Here is an 8216-nt window from a genome sequence, read left to right on the forward strand (position 1 = left end):
GTAGTCTGCCATAGTCAAGACGACTTTAGAATACTACAGGAAGTCTTACTGACATTATATTCAATTAGTCCTGATTGAAGCTTTGCACTCCTGGTCTGTGCTTTAAGAAAAATACAATTATCATTTTGTTCTAAAAACAAAACTATGGATAAATGTACACAACAGATACGTCATGTAGCAAGTTAAACACACATCTGTTAAAGATTGTGGGACTTTCTTACAAAATTGTCATTCCACTTGCATTACTTGATGCTTGACTGGCGGTCTAAACTCCACTAATATCTGGCATCAAGCCAAGCAGCTGTGTGCGCGTCTATCAATCTACATCTTACGTATCTACATGTTTGTATCTACATGTTATGTATCTACATGTTAGGTATCTACATGTTATGTATCTACATGTTAGGTATCTACATGTTATGTATCTACATGTTAGGTATCTACATGTTATGTATCTACATGTTAGGTATCTACATGTTAGGTATCTACATGTTAGGTATCTACATGTTGTGTATCTACATGTTATGTATCTACATGTTATGTATCTACATGTTACGTATCTACATGTTATGATCTACATGTTATGTATCTACATGTTACGTATCTACATGTTATGTATCTATATGTTACGTATCTATATGTTACGTATCTACATGTTATGTATCTACATGCTACGTATCTACATGTCATGTGTTTTCATGTTACGTAGCTAAATGTTATGTTTCTATATGATACATATCTACATGTTACAAATCTACATGTTATGTGTCTCCATATTATGTATCTACACTTTCCGTATGTACATGTTATGTATGTACATGTGCACAGCAGGGGAGCTGGTTAATTGACTACAGTGTGTTTGTGTGTGTGTGTGTGTGTGTGTGTGTGTGTGTGTGTGTGTGTGTGTGTGTGTGTGTGTGTGTGTGTGTGTGTGTGTGTGTGTGTGTGTGTGTTGGCTGAGTGACGTCAGTGAGTGAGTGAGAGGGAGAGGTAGCAGAGTGATGAATATGTCCAGTTGTGTCCTGCAAAACGAATAGTAAAGCAACCACCCATCCATCCATTTTCTACCGCTTATTCCCCTTTCGGGGTCGCGGGGGGCGCTGGCGCCTATCTCAGCTACAATCGGGCGGAAGGCGGGGTACACCCTGGACAAGTCGCCACCTCATCGCAGGGCCAACACAGATAGACAGACAACATTCACACTCACATTCACACACTAGGGCCAATTTAGTGTTGCCAATCAACCTATCCCCAGGTGCATGTCTTTTGGAAGTGGGAGGAAGCCGGAGTACCCGGAGGGAACCCACGCATTCACGGGGAGAACATGCAAACTCCACACAGAAAGATCCCGAGCCTGGATTCGAACCCAGGACTGCAGGAAAGATCCCGAGCCTGGATTCGAACCCAGGACTGCAGGACCTTCGTACTATGAGGCAGACGCACAAACCCCTCTTCCACTGTGAATCCCAGTAAAGCAACCAGATGGACACAAATGGGCAGCTTAGAATTCTGAGCGGCAGGCGGATCTTAGCAGACCCGTTGTAAAGTGAAGTGTGTTAACCCGATGAAAACATGGACCCTGAAGGGAAGGTCTGCTCTGTGCTCCTGTACTACGGTCTGGGAGCCGACAAGCAGGAGAGATGTAAAACACTGTCAGCTTCCAACACTGATGACATCTATTAATCACACAAGAAGCAAGGAATCATGCAGAGACACAGTTCAATTTAGCTCATGAGGAGACACGTGTTTCGGGCTGTATTCTAGTTACAGATCCAAATTACATTTTAAAAGTCAAGCCCGCGCGCCTCCTCTATTTATTTGGAAAGCCCTGTTACATAACTGAAGCTGTTGCTGAGGGAAGGGGGTAATCTCCACAACTCCAGTTAGACACAATGTATGATTATAGAATACTGTAAATAAAAAGTAGGTGACGCAGGGAATATCGCCTTGTATCTGCTCTGTCTGTGTCACGGCAGTGTTTGGCCTTGTCTCTGCTCTGTCTGTATCACGGCGGTGTTGGGCCTTGTCTCTGCTCTGTCTGTGTCACGGCGGTGTTTAACCTTGGCTATCAGCAGGCCGGATCTGGACACAACACTTATAAAAACATCTTTTGGATTGCCAGCTTGCATAGATACAAAAATACCACTTCAGCACAATTGACAATAATTTATATCAACGGCTCTTAAGCATAAAGTTATGAAGATAATATATACATAATTATTCCAACAAACACCTTCTTTAAAGTGTCACATTTATCGTTAGCATTGAAGTCCTAATACCTCCATATTGTACACTCTTTATTAACTAGTACAAATGTAGTTTTTACTGTTATGTTTTGAAGTAAAAAAACCTCCATATTGTACTTCACACACTCTTTATTAACCGGTAGAATTGACGTTTTTATTGTTAGTTTTGAAGTCCAAATATCTCCATATTGTACTTTACAATTAATTAATTAAACAAGTTGAAAAACGTATTGGGGTGTTACCATTTAGTGGTCAATTGTAGGGAATATGTACTGTACTGTGCAATCTACTAATACAAGTTTCAATCAATCAATCAATCAATCAATCAATCAATCAATGAAAACCACCCTCTTTATTAATCAGTGTAATTGTAGTTAGCAAGAACATGAGCCTCCTAGCCAGTAGAGGGCATGCGCTGCGTGGGCGGGTCCAGTTTCATCAATAACATTGTCATGATTGGTGGTCCGGATCATGTTTAGTTTAGTTATGTTCTGTTAGTTTTGGACTTCTTTAGTTCCTGGTTGCACTTCCTTGTTTGTTTTGTCACTATGGTTACTTATGATTTTCACCTGCCTCTGTTGTCTGGGACACACCTGCGTCTAATCAAGAGACACCTGCCTCTGTTGTTTGGGACACACCTGTGTCTAATCAAAAGACACCTGTCTCTGTTGTCTGGGACACACCTGTGTCTAATCAAGAGACACCTGCCTCTGTTGTCTGAGACACACCTGTGTCTAACCAAGAGACACCTGCCTCTGTTGTTTGGGACACACCTGTGTCTAATCAAGAGACACCTGCCTCTGTTGTCTGAGACACACCTGTGTCTAACCAAGAGACACCTGCCTCTGTTGTTTGGGACACACCTGTGTCTAATCAAGAGACACCTGTCTCTGTTGTCTGAGACACACCTGTGTCTAACCAAGAGACACCTGCCTCTGTTGTTTGGGACACACCTGTGTCTAATCAAGAGACACCTGTCTCTGTTGTCGGGGACACACCTGTGTCTAATCAAGAGACACCTGTCTCTGTTGTCTGGGACACACCTGTGTCTAATCAAGAGACACCTGCCTCTGTTGTCTGGGACACACCTGCACTAATCAAGAGACACCTGCCTCTGTTGTCTGGGACACACCTGCACTAATCAAGAGACACCTGCCTCTGTTGTCTGGGACACACCTGCACTAATCAAGAGACACCTACCTCTGTTGTCTGGGACACACCTGTGTCCAATCAAGAGAAACCTACCTCTGTTGTCTGGGACACACCTGTGTCCAATCAAGAGACACTATTTAAGCCTGCCTTTTTGATCACTCGTCCTGGCTTCCTTGTTTGCGGTAAGCAACAGTCACGTTTATGTATTCCTGTCCTAGACTCTGTGCTAAGTTGTTGCCTTAAGCACGCTTTTCTTTTGTTTGTTTCTGTCTATTCGGTACCGTGTATTATTTATTAATAATAAATCCTATCCTACCCTCACGTTTTCGTCGGGAGTGTCCGTGTTGCATTGGAGGAACGATCGTGCATAAAGATGCGACCCCCACGTGACAAACACCCAGATTGCCTTCAAGACTGAAAATAATTTTGCAAAAAGATTTGTCAATTACATCATCTTATCATCTTAGCTACATTCTACTGAGCCGCCAGGACCTACTTTAGCCACCCTGTCTAATTTGTCTATCAATTCCAGTTCTACAGACATCATTATTGTTATGTTATTTATATATATATACTATTATCATTAGAGGGGATGGCGTGGCACAGTGGGAGAGTGGCCGTGCGCAACCCGAGGGTCCCTGGTTCAAATCCAACCTAGTACCAACCTCGTCACGTCCGTTGTGTCCTGAGCAAGACACTTCACCCTTGCTCCTGATGGGTGCTGGTTGGCGCCTTGCATGGCAGCTCCCTCCATCAGTGTGTGAATGTGTTTGTGAATGGGTAAATGTGGAAGTAATGTCAAAGCGCTTTGAGTACCTTGAAGGTAGAAAAGCGCTATACAAGTACAACCCATTTAATTATTATTGATATGTATTATTATGTTATATACATACTGTATATATATATATATATATATATATATAAATATATATATATAAATATATATATATATATATATATATATATATATATATATATTGTATTTATTTATTATTTTATTTACTTTTTTCCTTATTTATTTATTGTACTTATTTTCTTCTAATTGTATTCAGTATTGTCATGACGGGGGGGCGCAGCTTGCTGCAAGGATGGTTATCCTGGGATGCAATTGGACAAGACTGGCAAGGCTTGCAGGTAAAAAACATGGTTTAATCTTGACTATAAAGGCTACAAGAAAAGCGCTCAAGGCAAAGGCATGACTTAGCTAAGGGAAACCAAGAACTAACACTGACTGTGGCATGAAAGGAGCAGCAGGATCTATGGAGAGAAAAGTCAAAACAGGGCATGAATCTATGGCATGAAAAGTAGCAAGAACAGAGCATGAAAAGAAGAATGTCGCCAGGCAGACTAACTGGCAGTGTCAGGCTTGAATAGTAGTCTCCTCATTAGAACAGGTGCGTGAGACAGGTGAAAACTAATGAGTCGCCATGGTGACAAAACAAACAAGGAAGTGCAAACAGGAACTATCCATCCATCCATCCATCATCTTCCGCTTATCCGAGGTCGGGTCGCGGGGGCAACAGCCTAAGATGGGAAACCCAGACTTCCCTCTCCCCAGCCACTTCGTCTAGCTCGTCCCGGGGGATCCCGAGGCGTTCCCAGGCCAGCCGGGAGACATAGTCTTCCCAACGTGTCCTGGGTCTTCCCCGTAGCCTCTTACCGGTTGGAAATGCCCTAAACACCTCCCTAGGGAGGCGTTCGGGTGGCATCCTGACCAGATGCCCGAACCACCTCATCTGGCTCCTCTCGATGTGAAGGAGCAGCGGCTTTACTTTGAGTTCCTCCCGGATGGCAGAGCTTCTCACCCTATCTCTAATGGAGAGCCCCGCCACACGGCGGAGGAAACTAATTTCGGCCGCTTGTACCCGTGATCTTATCCTTTCGGTTTTGACCCAAAGCTCATGACCATAGGTGAGGATGGGAACGTAGATCGACCGGTAAATTGAGAGCTTTGCCTTCCGGCTCAGCTCCTTCTTCACCACAACGGATCGGTACAACGTCCGCATTACTGAAGACGCCCCACCGATCCGCCTGTCGATCTCTTGATCCACTCTTCCCTCACTCGTGAACAAGACTCCTAGGTACTTGAACTCCTCCACTTGGGGCAGGGTCTCCTCCCCAACCCGGAGATGGCATTCCACCCTTTTCCGGGCGAGAACCATGGACTCGGACTTGGAGGTGCTGATTCTCATTCCGGTCGCTTCACACTCGGCTGCGAACCGATCCAGCGAGAGCTGAAGATCCCGGTCAGATGAAGCCATCAGGACCACATCATCTGCAAAAAGCAGAGACCTAATCCTGCGGTTACCAAACCGGAACCCCTCAACGCCTTGACTGCGCCTAGAAATTCTGTCCATAAAAGTTATGAACAGAATCGGTGACAAAGGACAGCCTTGGCGGAGTCCAACCCTCACTGGAAATGTGTTCGACTTACTGCCGGCAATGCGGACCAAGCTCTGGCACTGATCGTACAGGGAGCGGACCGCCACAATAAGACAGTCCGATACCCCATACTCTCTGAGCACTCCCCACAGGACTTCCCGAGGGACACGGTCGAATGCCTTCTCCAAGTCCATAAAGCACATGTAGACTGGTTGGGCAAACTCCCATGCAACTTCAAGAACCCTGCCGAGAGTATAGAGCTGGTCCACAGAACCACGACCAGGACGAAAACCACACTGTTCCTCCTGAATCCGAGGTTCGACTATCCGGCGTAGCCTCCTCTCCAGTACACCTGATTAATCCTTACCGGGAAGGCTGAGGAGTGTGATCCCACGATAGTTGGAACACACCCTCCGGTCCCCCTTCTTAAAGAGAGGAACCACCACCCCGGTCTGCCAATCCAGAGGTACCGCCCCCGATGTCCACGCGATGCTGCAAAGTCTTGTCAACCAAGACAGCCCCACAGCATCCAGAGCCTTAAGGAACTCCAGGCGGATCTCGTCCACCCCTGGGGCCTTGCCACCGAGGAGCTTTTTAACTACCTCAGCGACCTCAGCCCCAGAAATAGGAGAGTCCACCACAGATTCCCCAGGCACTGCTTCCTCATAGGAAGACTTGTTGGTGGGATTGAGGAGGTCTTCGAAGTTTTCCTTCCACCTATCCACAACATCCGCAGTTGAGGTCAGCAGAACACCATCCGCACCATACACGGTGTTGATAGTGCACTGCTTCCCATTCCTTTGGCGGCGGGCGGTGGTCCAGAATCGCTTCGAAGCCGTCCGGAAGTCGTTTTCCATGGCTTCCCCGAACTCCTCCCATGTCCGAGTTTTTGCCTCCGCGACCGCTGAAGCTGCACACCGCTTGGCCTGTCGGGACCTGTCCACTGCCTCCGGAGTCCTATGAGCCGAAAGGACCCGATAGGACTACTTCTTCAGCTTGACGGCATCCCTCACCGCTGGTGTCCATCAAGGGGTTTTAGGATTTCCGCCCCGACAGGCACCAACTACCTTGCGGCCACAGCTCCGATCTGCCGCCTCGACAATAGAAGTGCGGAACATGGTCCACTCGGACTCAATGTCCAGCACCTCCCTCGTGACATGTTCAAAATTCTTCCGGAGGTGGGAATTGAAACTTTGTCTGACAGGAGACTCTGCCAGACGTTCCCAACAGACCCTCATAATGCGTTTGGGCCTGCCAGGTCTGTCCGGCATCTTCCCCCACCATCGCAGCCAACTCCCCACCATGTGGTGATCGGTAGAAAGCTCCGCCCCTCTCTTCGCTCGAGTGTCCAAAACATAAGGCCGCAAATCCGATGACACAACTAAAAAGTCGATCATGGAACTGCGGCCTAGGATGTTGTGGTGCCAAGTGCACATATGGACACCCTTATGTTTGAACATGGTGTTTGTTATGGACAAACTGTGACGAGCACAAAAGTCCAATAACAAAACACCACTCGGGTTCAGATCCGGGCGGCCATTCTTCCCAATCACGCCTCTCCAGGTTTCACTGTCGTTGCCAACGTGAACGTTGAAGTCTCCCAGTAGAACAAGGGAATCACCCGAGGGAGCACTTTCCAGTATTCCCTCAAGTGTTTCCAAAAAGGGTGGGTACTCTGAACTGCTGTTTGGTGCGTAAGCACAAACAACAGTCAGGACCCGTCCCCCCACCCGAAGGCGGAGGGAGTCTACCCTTTCGTCCACCGGGTTGAACTCCAACGTACAGGCTTTGAGCCGGGGAGAAACAAGAATTGCCACCCCAGCCCATAGCCTCAGAGTGGAAGAGGGTCCAATCCCTCTCGAGAGAAGTGGTTCCAGAGCCCTTGCTGTGCGTCGAAGTGAGTCCGACTATATCCAGCCGGAATTTCTCGACTTCGCGCACTAGCTCAGGCTCTTTCCCCCCCAGTGAAGTGACGTTCCACGTCCCAAGAGCTAGTTTCTGTAGCCGAGGATCGGACCGCCAAGTGCCCTGCCTTCGGCTGCCGCCCAGCTCACATTGCACCCGACTTCTATGGCCCCTGCTATGGGTGGTAAGCCCATTGGAGGGGTGACCCACGTTGCCTCTTCGGGCTGTGCCCGGCCGGGCCCCATGGGAACAGGCCCGGCCACCAGGCGCTCGCCATCGTGCCCCACCTCCGGGCCTGGCTCCAGAGGGGGGCCCCGGTGACCCACGTCCGGGCGAGGGAAATCTGGGTCCATGCTTTTTCTTCTTCATAAAGGTCTTCGAGCTGCTCTTTGTCTGATCCCTCACCTAGAACCTGTTTGCCTTGGGAGAGCCTACCAGGGGGCTTTATGCCCCCGGACAACATAGCTCCTAGGATCATTGGGACACGCAAACTCCTCTACCACGATAAGGTTGCAGCTCAGAGAGGAGCAA

At 47.7% G+C, this 8216-nt stretch overlaps 1 protein-coding gene across 1 annotated transcript in view; it reads left to right on the forward strand.

Moving 5' to 3' along the window:
• LOC133563099 (PDZ domain-containing RING finger protein 4-like) overlaps positions 1 to 8216 on the forward strand; it is an 83387-nt gene that overhangs the window by 57811 nt on the left and 17360 nt on the right. The gene's annotated exons all lie outside the window — the stretch shown is intronic.

The sequence above is a fragment of the Nerophis ophidion genome, linkage group LG12 (genome assembly GCF_033978795.1).
Source record: "Nerophis ophidion isolate RoL-2023_Sa linkage group LG12, RoL_Noph_v1.0, whole genome shotgun sequence".
Taxonomy (NCBI): domain Eukaryota; kingdom Metazoa; phylum Chordata; class Actinopteri; order Syngnathiformes; family Syngnathidae; genus Nerophis; species Nerophis ophidion.